Consider the following 14,198-nt stretch of genomic DNA (forward strand, 5'->3'; position numbering starts at 1 on the left):
TGAGTAGTAAGGACAAACTGTCCTTCATGTGATAAGAATGCTCTAAATCACAAAGTTTTAGGTGAGAGAAGAGGTAGGTTTAAAACACCTATGACTCAATTCAGTTGTTAAAACATAGATGTCTCAATCAACTTGAGATTTCCTGGCTGGAACCCAGCTGGCTTTAATCTGCTACTTCAGGAAGGCTGAAGGTGTCTCAGAGGTATTGTACCATAACTTCCAGACTCGTACAAATTTACACACTCTGGCAGGTTACAGTAGCATTACTTACCCAGATATAGATTGAGTGCTAGGCATCTGTCACAAAAGACCCTTCCGGAAGGGTGGTTCCTAGGTCACATTTTTCAGTTCCATATTCTGGACAGCACTAGGGTGCATCAAAGTGGATGGATATTACTCCTTGGTCAACAACATGCCCCCCCGCCCTGTATTTATGAGGTGTAATTTGGAGTAAATCAATCCAATTTGTTTTTTTTTTCATTATTTTTATTTTTTGAAAAGGGCCTTTTACAGAGTACAGTAGATCTCACCTATTCACTATACCTGCAGTAGAAGTAGAAAATTGGTTTTTTATCGGTTTATTTCTATTTCCTTACAAAGGCAGACTGAACTATGTATCTCAGGGAAGTCTAACTACTGAACTAACTGAATCCAAAATAGTGATCAAAGGAAACTGTTCTGCTTCCGCAATATTTAAGATTTCCTAGATTTTGCTATGTAAGTTCCATCATGGATGTTTATCTTCTGAAAGCAGATTGGTGACTAGCTAACAGACAGGAGTTACAGAATATTCTGAGTTGGAAGGAACCCACAAGGATCATCAAGTCCAACTCTTAGACGAATGGTCCGTACTCAAATCTGAACTACAGATGCGCTGTTTCTCTACACGTTAATCATCAGAAACTTGTTTCAGTAGACATCTTTAGAGTACACCTTAGCAACTAGGCTTTACAAATGTGAAGTGACAGTAGCTGTCTTCTAAATATAGTCAGAAGAATCTCATAATCTCATATATATTAGCCCCCCGTTCCGTCAAGGACTCACTCAGGCTTTAAAAATCTAAGGGCATTCCTGATCGTATACCATGATCTTTCCATGTTGAGGGAATACACAAATAGAAAACCTTCTTAACTAAATAATGTTTGAGCTACAAAACCAGTATGGAGATCAATTTCCTTCTGCATAAGTTATGTTTCAATACCAAAGCAATGTTATAAATTTTTTTCACCCGAAACAAGGAAAGCAAAAATTTTACTGTAGACAGATGGTTACAGTCACATAGCAGTAAGTCTCCTCCAAATCAGTTTTTTATAGCTTTTTTTTCTAGAGAAGTGTTTTAAGGGGAAAGAAAAGAACAGAACAGATTTTCCTCTTTCTTGTGCTTTCAAATCATTTATAGCCTAGAGTTGGAGTATAGCTGTTATCAAGTTCATTTTTTAATAACATTACAAAATACAGTGATAGAATGTAGACAAGGAAACTGAAGAGTATACTTGTGAGAAGATATAAAGAGACATCTGTAGATGGCCTATATATCTGTTTGCCTAACTTATTCTTGAAAATCTTTGAAGAGTGAGGTTTTACTAGTTTCCTAGCTACTTTATAGTCGTAATTAAGTCCTCATTCAGAAGCTTTGTTTTTCTTTAATATCTAACCTTAGTCTGTGTATAAGTAAAATATTTTGTTCTCTCAGTTCACAAGAACCTTTTATAGCCTTTCCATTTATTTTTTTAAAAAATTCCCTGTTTTTGCCTCATTATTTTCTGCCTTTCTTTGCTAGTTTCCTCCTTTTATAATTCCTGCCCAATAAGTTATAGTCCATCAATGATTCATCATGACTGTAGTTTTCTAAAATCCTGATAATTCTTTTCCTTCTGCTTAGGACTTAGCAATTTGCTAGGATCTCCTTACAATGTACAGCTGAAATTTCATATAATATTACAACTAAGTATATATTGTTATCATGTAAATATTTTACTAATAAACTTTATATTTGAAATTATTATAAATGTTAAAAAAAAATTATATCTTGTATTTTGCATTGACATTGTATTTTAACTCTTTCAATTTGAGGTCTACTAGCATCCAGAAATGTAAATTCTTTTGGCCAACATGTTTCCTAAGTCCTATCAGATATAATACCTTTCCTTTGTCATTATTGATTTTTTGTCACTTTTTTGAGTTATGATCCCATCCCTGAAAAATGCTTTCCATTTTTTCCAATTGTTTGCCATCATTTGTCATCATTGAATCTTCTCTCATTCTTTTATGGAAAGTGTTTAGTGAAAGTGTTTTAGAGAACTCAGCCTGGTTCCCATCATGTAAATATTAGTGCATAATTTAAATATAGACAGGTACAATGTCATGTGCTTCTAAAATTTCCTTTTCTGACCAGACAAGGTGAAATTAGAAGCAAGAAGGTCTAAATAGTGTATATTACCAGAGACTATGCTCACATAGAGAGCAGAGTTCTTTGAACAACTCAGTAAGTGAGGATGGGATAGCCTAGTAAGTTATATAGATAACTAAATTATATTCTGGTGCCTGATCACATTATGCACACCAGACAGTACTCATAAGAAATACTTTCCAGAAGGACACCAAACAGGATTTATCTCCCTAAAGAAGAAAAGTATGGTCAGGGTCTATGGAGAGTTTTTTGAGATCTTTCAAAATCATTCATGCAAATTCTTTAAAACTATCTGTTAATTCCTTGAATTCACACCTTAAATTTCAAACAATAAAATATTTAGTTGCTAAAAATAAAATGAAGACTGAAAAATTAGCTTTATTTAAAGAATAACAGCAAAATTTTGTTCCCTGTCTGTCCTTACTGCTAATCTTTTTATAATTTATTCATTTATATTTCACCTCTAAAAACATAATGCTATTCACCTTGAAAAATGTATAACTTTACAGGGTTACTGCTTATTCCTAACAATAATATCTATTTAGTGATTGAATGAGAAAAATATAAAGACAGAAAAATTAGGGATTTTCTTGATGTTGTTGTTTTGTTTTTTTTTTAAATAAAGCTTCTAAAAAAGCATGATTGTGTTTTCAACAATAAAAAGAAGAAACCTGATACCAATTTAACTTGTTCTGTGAAATACGGGAAAATAGTTTATTGAAGTTTGTGAAATTAAGTTCTATTGGTCTCACAACTAAACCTATTTTTTTAAATTACACTTTGCTGTGATTTTTTAAGAATTCAAAATGAGACTTGATCATAATGTAATGTAAATGTATTTTAGAAAGTATTCTGGATGAAAATATAGAACTATCAAACAAAGAATATTATTCATAGTAAAAATATTGTAAATACATCATACTTTTACTACAGATATTGATTTGAAAACAGTATGCACAATTAAAGTAAGGGCCAAATCTCATACGTTCTTTGTTCATAGATAATATTTTATATTAATTCAGTGAATGTTTTATGTGAATAATTATTCTAAGTAATATGGAAAATTTGTAAGCCTTGACAAACAAGCTTTAAATCATGCTTTGTTTTAAACAGATCACTTTATTTAGCATAGTACATTAAGAAGATATCTGAGTGTATGACTGTTGTTGTCCTTGTCACAGAGTCGGTATCGTAGTAATTCTGGCATTTTGCCAAATACGCTTCCTGCATTTTGGAAATAGCCTTCACCCTGTTTAAATGCTTAGTAGAATACTAGTCTTGAAATATACTAATAAAAATGAGGTTTTCAGTACATTGACAGATCTTCAGAATACTTATAGCCTAATCTGTTGCATCCTATTAATTTAATCCCTTCTAATTTAAGACAGCCAGACATTTCCTGGATAATTTGCATTCATTAATAATAACAGCATTTATACACAAGTCATTTTTTGCTTTGGGCACTTACTGAAAAAATATTTCTTCAGCATGTACCATTTGATCCCTATATACATTTTTTTAATAAAGCAATAAACTAAACTAAGTCTAAGTAAAAACTTAAACCCGACTGTAAATTAGTTATGCTAAAAAGATACCAGAAAGTTCTACATATCACAATTTACTAATGCCGTGATATGAATGTCAAAATACACGACTCTAATTTCTGTAGACATATTCAATTAGCATTTCAGGATACTCTACATTTTCTGTCTTGCTTTCCATTTTATCAGGATAGAATATTTTAGGCTCTTTATTCCTCCAGGAATATGAACTCTCATACAAAATATGATACCAATGTTTATTACAGTTGTATTGGCTAGTTTTCCTTTTTTTTCCCCATTGAGAGACAAAAAACTGTTTTACCAGTAATGACAGGAGGGTCTATGTGTCACATAGAGTTAAAAGGTAAGTTTGTTATCATAGAAAATGCTGGCAGTTTAATTCTCTGTTGAAAAGCACCCAGAAACCATTTTCTACAGGAAAAATAATCCAGAAAAAGGATTATAAATTTTTGTTTCATGTAATGAATGTTTTATTTATGGGGCAAAACAATACATGCAGAATAGTAGTAATAATATTATGTAAAATTTAAAATAATCCATTAACAAGTGGAACTTGTGGATATTGTTCTCTGTTGATTTTGAAGCTAAATGAATTCTTCTGACATATGTCTATGTTTTTAAAACTCACTTCTCAAAAGGAAGGTTTCTCTGTTGGGAGTCTTTTAGCCAGTTCCAAATAGTACCAGGAAGAATCCTAGAGCTTACTGTGGCAACCAGCTCCCTTTTTTCCAAATCACAGAAAAAAAAAGTAGAAGCAAAGGCTGAATCACAACTTCCAGATCCTTTTAGTGTTGACTTTTCTCCCTCAAAAATGAATGTAGGTGTTGTCTTCTTACTTTGTATAGATTTCATGCTACTTTAAAAGGAATAAGATCCACTTAGAAATCAATGCAAATAGCTGTTTAGATTGGATGGTCTCAAAGAGTTTTGGTCTATATGTAAATTATTTAAATTAAAGGCATTTTCTAATTTTATATAGCAAGTATTACTCAAAAAATTACAATAGTATCTCTTTATCCATCATACTATAATGATGATATAGGTTATATAATTTAGAGTTTAATTATATAATTTACAATTTCTGTTAGGTCATTCCAGAATGTCCCTTTGACAAAACTCTCTTATTCACTAAAATGTAATATTATATATATTTATTGAGAGTATTTTTAATATTTTCTTTTATTTCCCTTATTTTTAAAAATTTTTTAAAGATTCTTCACATATTGCCATATTTTTCCAACTTAATTGACATATCATTTACTTGTTGGTAATGGTAATATTCTCAATAAGTCAGGAGTTATTACTACTATATATGAAGTAGCTTGATCACCAGTTCCTGATGACAATAATATAGTAATTCCCTCAGGGTTTATGATGTCTTTGACTGCTTTGTTAGACTAGTGTTTCATGTTCTTACTCAACGAAATATCCACATGAATAATAAACTGATGAACATACAATTAAGAACAATAGCAGATCTAGAATGTAAAATAAGATTTTTCAAGTTTAATTTCCTTTGAAAAGAATTTGCCACTTGTAGATTGGTTTGCTATTTGAGGAAATCAAGGTATTCTGTAGGTTTTCACAACTATAAAGATATGTTGTATTTCTGTGTTAAACAGCCAGTATAAAACCCTATACCTTAAAGAATGGCAAGCAAATTGATCAGTATTTTACAAATAAAGGACAACAATGATTCTTGGGCATTACAAATATCCAGCACAAGCAGACACTTATTGACGATTCTTCATGGGTATTATTAGCACTGTACTTTGCTTTCACAGTGAAATGCAAGTAATAAATTCTATAAATGTCTATGTAGGATTAGCTTTCTTGTAGAGTAGCTAGATAATTCCATCAATTTGAATTTCTCAGTGAATATTTCTGTCAAACATAGAAAAATTAGTCTATTATTACTTAGTCACAATATTCTACTTCTAACATTAACTTGAAAGGGACTATAATAGAAAGTTTAAGTACATGTCCATTTTCTTATATACATACAGGTAAATGTGTTTATGTACGCTATTTATGCCTTGCCTTGCCTTCTCCCTTCTCCTTCTCCTTCCCCCTTCCTCCTTTCATTTCCTGTCCTGTCCTGTCCTGTCCTGTCCTCTCCTCTTCTCTTCTCTCCTCTCCTCTCCTCTTCTCATCTCTTCTCTCCTCTTCTCATCTCTTCTCATCTCTTCTCTCCTGTGTGTTTCTGTTACACACTTGAAATCTACGTTCCATAAAAATACCTAGAAATAACAAGAATTTTCTATATTTTATTATGTCTTTCTACAATACAGTTAGTTACAAGGAATGCAATAACAACGACTTAATTCTACTTTGATTTTTTATTTATAGAAAACTTTACTTTCTGCCCAGCTCAGGTGAAAACTCTGCTATCTAAATTCTCTACAGGTAATACAAGTAGTATGTAGTCACATAGAAATATGTGGGTTTGGCTCATCAACTTATATATGTTTAATTAAGTCAAACAGTGAGGTTTCATGCTAGTGGGACCAAAATTTCAATAGATATTGGAGTTACTCTATGTGAACTATTTAGTATTGACACTTCATACCAAAATCATGTCCCATTTCAGTGGTAAGGGATGATTCATCTCACCTATCTTAGATACCACTTCTAAATGGAATAAAAAATTGTGTGTCTTTATCAATTATAAATGGAGCCTTTTGTGACTATATCAACCATACATGTCTATTAAGATGTCTAATTTAGGATTGTTTATTTTTTCTCAGATGCACTTTTATAAGTGTAGGTAAAAGAGTTTAAAAGACAATGTGTAAGTACTAGATGTCAGGAACAGGAATATTAGACTTCATTATGTACAGATAGTTATATTTAAGCAGGTTTACCAGATCAAATTGATACAGATCTTAATAAAAATAGATTATACTACAGGTTTCCATATGGAAAACCATGCAGATATTTGGCTATGTTATTCAACTTAACATAACTCTTTTCACTTCTTTGACCAAAATGTGTATGACTTTCCTTGATTTTTTTTTTCCAGAAATAAATGGATGAGCATAGTGGTAATTTAAAGATGTGAATGTCTCAATGAAAAAGAAAAAAAGAGATATAAAAAACAAAATAACCACAAAATTATACACATGGTAAGAGAAAGGACACCCCAGCAATTTTATATGTTTTTCTTATAACTATCTTTACATAAAAAGACACTTAAGATGTCCAGTGTCAGATATTTTCAGTTCCTTGCTACACTGAAAACCTCAGCTATTTGTGGCTGCAACCTCAGGATTAATCCTTCAGCTATTTAAAGACCTAGCACGCGTCTGTTTAGTGTTTTCTTTTTCCAACTTACAGACATGCAAGGCAGACAGAGAAACTTTCTTTGCCTTGCACACACATGCAGATGCACTTGAGATGCTCATCATAACTCTGAGAATCCTCTGACTTCTTTCACATTATCAGCATGTGCCAAAAATAAAAGGTCAAATGTCATAAACTGCATTCTCAGATCACAGAGGTGGAGCAGAGTGTACTTTCTGTAAGGACGTATATGAAGCACCTTGTTTAGAAAGCTGCAAAGAAAAAAAAGATGCTTGCAGGGATAGGTGTCCTGCTAAACATTGATGGATATGCCCTTTGACTGAAGTAAGTCCTACATATTTTATTATTTGGGTAGAAAAATAAATAAATAAAGGATCATCTGGAGAGTAAGTCGTTCTATGTAATGATAGAAGAAGTAGTGCATGCCAGGTGCCCATCAAAGGTGTTCTATCACTCCAGTATTCAACTGGACAGTGGAGAGAAAATATAACAAAGGCTTTATGGGTTGAGATAAGAACTAGGAGAGATCACTTACCTTCACGGGCAAAACAGAATTAAAGTGGGGATATTAATTGAATTTATTACTAACAAAATCAGAGCAGAAGAATGAAAAGTAAAATAAATCTTAAAAAACACCTTCCCTCGACTCCTTCCTCCTTCCCAAGTTTTACCTCCTCCTCCCTGCCAGCGGTGCAGGGAGACACGGAGTGTGTGTTCCTGTCAGTTGTTGTTTCTACTGTTGCTCAGAGAGATGAGTCCTTCCCCTGCTTCCTGTGGGGTCCCTCCCACAGGAGACAGTCCTTCACAAACTTCTCCAATGTGAGTCCATCACACGACAGCAGTTCTTCACCAACTGCTGCAACATGGGTCATTTTTCCACAAGGCTCAGTCCTTCAGGAACAAGCTGCTCCAGCGTGGGTCCTCCACAGGGTCACAAGTCCTACCAGGGAATCCTGCTCCAGTGTGAGGTCCTCTCCCCACAGGTCCACAGGTCCCTACCAGGACCCTATTCCATCATGGGCCTCCCATGGGATCACAGCCTCCTTCAGGCATCCACCTGTCTTGGCATGGGTCCCCTTCATGGGCTGCTTCTGTGGTCCTCCATGGGCTGTGGGGACACGTCCTGCATGATCATGATCTGCACCATGGGCTGCAGGGGAACCTCAGCTCTGGTGCCTGGAGCACCTCCTACCCCTTCTTCTCCACTGACTTTGGTGTCTTCAGGGTTGTTCACATGGTCTCTGTTCTTCTCTAGCCAGAGATTTTCATCTGCACTATAACATTTTTTTGTCTTCTTCAATATGTTATCACAGACGTGTTACTATGATTCCTGATTGGCTCGGCCTTGGTCAGCAGTGGGTCCATCCCAGAGCCAACTGGCATTGGCTTGACTGGACATGGGGAAATCTTCTGGCAGCTTCTCACAGAAGCCAACCCTGTAGCCCTGCCTGCTACCAAAACCTGGCCACAGAAACCCAGTAGTTGATTTCTAAAATTTTAAGTACGTAAAAGAGGTTTATTTCCTTTTCAGGAAAAATAGACAAAAGCTGAGACAATTCAAAATCGTAACTATCCCAGACACTTTTATTAAAGTAAGCCCTTAGACTGTTTCACATTTTACTCAGTACAATATGCAAGGGACTGATTACAGTGAAATTTTCAAGGGAGACAACCAGGACAAGAGCTTTAGGAGTGAATCAAGGACAGAATGAATAAAGTAAATTAGTGGGCTATAACCTATCAAATATAAATTCTTAAAATAAGTGGGAAGAAAGGGAGTGGAGATACAGGCTGGGTGACTTGAACCATCCAAGTGGGGAACTATGCATGCAATAGAGGTTCTTAGCTCCAGTCAAGACTTGAAGTGGAAACGTCTGTTTGGAAAATTTATGTATTCATACCTCCTCCAGAGGCTTATCTAGTTATTTTGACAATTATTTTGTTTTCCTGTTTGTTTTACCTGACAGCTTAATATAAATACAAAAGTTCACATATTATACTAATGCTGGGAGAAGCCTGCATCTAACATGATAGATGGACACGGGCTATATTCCAGAGGAACATTTTATATTACTTTATGAATAGATTTGAAATTAAAGCCAAAATAAAAAAGTAATTGAATGCAGGATTGGCACCTCAAATCTTTCTCAGATTTGCAGTCATTGCTAGGTGAGCACAAGGCTGCTGGTTTTTTTTTTTTCTCACTGTGAAAAAGAATGCTGGGCTATGTTTGGACTAATAAATTAAATGTGTCAAAAATTCCTCTCTGGGACTGAAGACAGGGAAAAATATGATGACAATTGTATTAAAGTTTCCCAGTTTTTAGAAAAATCTGGAGTGCCTATTGGGAATAGTTTCTGGCACATAACAGTTCCCACACCATGCCTAGGAAATCTACCTGATAACCTTTTGAATCTTTTGAGTTTTTCCTCAAAATACTCTGTTCACAGTAAGTTCATAATTTCTTCAGGCCTTGCCCAAATTCTGGTATCATTCAATATTATGCTTTCATTCATCATTATGTTATTTTCTGGTGCGCACTTGATCAGGTGCAGTTGTTAAATATAGTAATTGAATGTGAAATTTTTGCATGTACCTCATTGGGTAATATTTATTGGATGTCTTATAAACTATTATCTACTAATGTTTTCAGCTAATCTCTACTTTCTCTAACACAAATTAATAAATTAAAAGCTGCAGAGTAAGGTATGAAAGAGGAAGGAAGGAATGGTGACTCACATGTCGATTATTGTGTCCCTAGAGAAACTCGACAAAACAGACGCAGAAGTGATCCAGCTGAGTTGGTGATTGCAGATGCAAGGCAGTAAGGATAAGAGCATTTTGAAAGTCAGAGATAGTAGTGTTTACACCACAGACTCGGAAAAGGTAAATGAAAGGTCACGAAGTTACAAGTGAAAGGAAGCCTGTGAAGCGAAACAAAATTAATATCGGAGTATGTAAATGATAGCAACACGTAGTCAACCAGGGACAGATTAAAGTAATCCCAGAATGGTTAAAACACAAAGTTAATTCTGAGTGAAACAAAGGCTAAAGACAAGTAAAATGACAATTATTACCAAAGAAGCAAAATATAAATAATTTTAAGTTAAGTAGAAGAAAAAGTAAACATATAGTTATTTTTTGAGGGATCCCCAAAACACAACAGTTGAGTAGCAGTCAATGGCAATGGGAGTTATCTACACAACTTGAATCACGTACAATTACAACATGTGAGTTGGACATTTTATGATCCTTCAATATTTAACAGAGAAAAAATGTCTTTTTAGAGTATAAGTAATTTGAGCTATTTCATGTTCCAACTTTAGGATTAAATTTATCATACTTTTAGAGTACTTTCAGCAGTGATCTAGTATATTAAAAACAAAGGATACCTGAATTCTGTGTGCCTAATTTCAGATCCATTTTCCTTGCAGCACTCACTATCAGTTTCAGTCTAAAATGTATGAAATTTTCACAAATTCTGCAAATTCTTCACAATCTTTTGTGATCATTTAAAAAATTTACCACAAGCCTTTCTATCTACAAACAGTCAAAATCTCCAATTCCTCCACTATTCCCTGCCTGCTTGTTTGTTACCCTTAAGTCTCTTCTTCAGTACCTCCCCATTTCATTATGGAGAAGATTTGGCAGAAAAATTCCTTATATTGAAGTTCCTCAAAAGTAAGTTTTTCTGTAGGAATAACTTTTATATGACCCCAATTATTAATCAGTTTTAATATTAATTCACTAACATGCTGCCTCAGTAGGAGGAATATCAATTGTGAGACATAACAGATAATTCCATCCAATAAATCCCAACATTTACAATTTGCAAGAACATTCTTTCTTCTTTTTTGTTATAACACAAGACTGAACAATAAGGAACTCACTGCAAGTAGTGCATTAATTTCCCTTACATGAGATAGAAGCATTATCCCTAATTTATGTTTACAATGAATGTAACATTTAAAATGCTAACTTCAAAGCAAGAACTTTCAGTCTGCACAGACGACTTAGACATTTAGTACATGCTTGAATCTGGAACAAAATTTAACAACTCATTCTTACACCACTACAGTTATGGTTGTCAAATCCCTTCAAGAGCTGTTATTGTTGTGTTGTTTAGACTTCATAAATGATACGTGTGGATGCATATTGACAAAATACAGTGCCTACATAATTGTTACATGTGGCTGGTATTTACTACTTTGTAGAAGCTTCATTTCTATAAGACCTTGAGTTTCATAGTCCCCATTCTGAAGAACATACAAACTTGTTAAAAATGTGTGGTTTTCACAGAGGTGAAAATCTCTTCTTATAGAGAAGATTCATTCATTTCCAGATAGTAATCCCAAGAGTTTTTCAGGTTTCTTATAAAGTTAGCTGGACATGCCTAAACATATCAGAATGACCAAAAACATTACAAAGTTAAGGTTTTGCCCAGTCATAGCAAGGAGGACATATCTAAACAAAGTTTAAGACAGCTGATGGTGCTGGATGGTACTTAATGGTAATAACAATTTAGTTGTCACAATGGTTTATATTCAAGATGATTAAAACAGTGAAGTCAAGGAACAATGAAGTTCTATCACTTTCAACGGCAGGAAAATATAAGTAAATTGACCTAGATATTTCAAAGATGTATTGAGGATATAATAAGAAGCACCTGTTGTGAGTTACAAAGTTTAGAAAAACACTTGATGGATAAGAAACACAACAGAAATAAACTACCATCTTTTTTCTGCTAACAGGAAAGAATTAATAGAGAATTTGACAACAGAAGGCAACTTCAATAAGAGCAACTGTGGAATTTATGAACCTTAAAGTGAGGAGAAGAAATATTAGCAAATATAAAACACTGGTCTTAAAGAGACAGTCATAACTAAACTCGGGAAATAGCAACAGAAATGACATTGGAACTAAGCGTAAGGTAAAAAACAAGACCAAATCATCCAAATGCATCAAAAGTATACAAATGCAAAAAACTAGAAACTTGGTTAAGTCAAAATAGACAAAGGAGAGTTTAAAACAGTGAAAAGGGAGATAAACTAGTGTAAGAAAATAAAAATTTGCATCACCATACAGGGAGAAAAAAAAAAAAGAAAGATAAAATGAGACAAAATGTGTAAGAAATGGTTATATAAATACAGTCTAGTTTTCCTACAGAATGTAGGAAATGTCCATACATGGACATATGCAGACAGTCACACATTTTTCTTACACTGTCACTTCCCCTTGACAACTTTTCTTCTTTTGAGTCTTGAATTTGTCATGGTTTCAGCAAGGCCCAAAATCCAATTCTGATTCCTAGCCCCCCTCTCACATCTCAACCCCATGTGAGATGGGTTTTCCAGACAAAAACACGAGACTCAATATGGGGGAAGGAATATATTACAAAGACTATACACATAAATAAATACTATAATACATTACAAACAATCTTAACTCTATATCTATCTCTACCATGACAATAATATTTACAGTGGGCCAAATCTCTTCTCTCTCCAAATAAAAGTCCAGGAGAGAAGAAGAAGAAAAGACCCCTTCCAGTCTCTGAGCAACAGGTCTCTCTCTAGGCAGTAGGCTTTCTTCTTCTCTTTCAGGCAGCAGTTGCAGCTGGATCCTTGCCAATACACACGAGGGGGGTCTCCAAGCCCCTCTCGGCCCCTCGACGCCAAACGAGGGTCTTTCCGTGGACTACGTAACCCCAGACAAGGTCGTTCCACCACGGTCATATCACGAAGCACGGGGGTCTTCGTGACAGTCTGGTATCTTCAGGGGAAATCAAGCCCCTGTGCAGAGCTCCCATGCTCTGCCTCAAAGGTGGCTGCCAGCTTCTCTGAAGCTGCAGCAAGGAGGGGGAAAACCCAAGGTCACCCCCTCCACACACATTCCTTTGGCCATCCTGGCTGAGCTCTCAGGAGGCCGGAGCTTCTTAGCTCCTCTCTGTAGTGCATACTGCACTTTAGGACTCCACTCAGTCCACCACCCCCTCCTCTTTCTCAGAGGGGTCTCTGGCGAGTTTGGGGGTTTTGGTTTGTCCAGCTCTTACCCTCCAAAACTCTGTTCCTGCTGCTGGCTCGGTTCTACTCCTGCTGCTGCTTCTTCCTTCTCTTCAGACATCTCTGTGTCTTCCATGCAGCATACCGGTATCTGCTGCTTCTCTAGTTCTTATCAGTTGGCTCTTTGCCACTGCTCTTCGGACACTGCTGTGTCTACTGCTGCTCCGTCTGCTCCCAGCGTCTCCCACTTCTATTTACAGGGGAGAAACTCCCCCAGCTCCTAGCCGCAGGCACTCAGCCCAGCTTCAACACCATTCCGAGTCCCTGCAGCCCCCCAACCGGGGGCTGGGGGGGGGCAGAGGCCCCCAAGGGGCCGGAGCCCCTTCTCCTCGTGGCTCACCACAACATGGCCACCTCTTCCTCTAACAAAAAGTACCACTGCTTCTTTTCCGGTCTCCAGAGATATGTTTATATTTTGCAGGAGCATTGATTGGTCAAGCCCCAAGGGTCACCACCCCCTGGGTGGACTTTCTTAGTTTCAGGGGGAAAACCTGGTTCAAACCACTACAAATTATTTCAAATTCAGTAAGTTTCAGATTATGCCAGTGAAGTATATCATATGTTCAGTCATCTCTTCCTAGTAGTACTTCTGGTTGAAGGCTAAACTACCTTGTCGTACCCTACATTATGCTGAAAAAAATGTTATACTTTGGCAAAGGCACACATCATTATCCTAATAATATATGCAAAGGATCCCCATCCATATCATTCTTAGTTAATGTAAGACTTCTCTGGTCTGTTTAATTGGTTCCATTGTTGCATTAGGATATGCAAACTGTGTAAAGATTTAAAAGGTTAAAAAATGGTTTCAGTAGTATTGGAATAAAAACTGACAATTCCTTTAATTTGAGATTTTCATCA

Source organism: Neopelma chrysocephalum, unplaced genomic scaffold, assembly GCF_003984885.1.
Source record: "Neopelma chrysocephalum unplaced genomic scaffold, ASM398488v2 Primary Assembly neopelma1_25, whole genome shotgun sequence".
Taxonomy (NCBI): domain Eukaryota; kingdom Metazoa; phylum Chordata; class Aves; order Passeriformes; family Pipridae; genus Neopelma; species Neopelma chrysocephalum.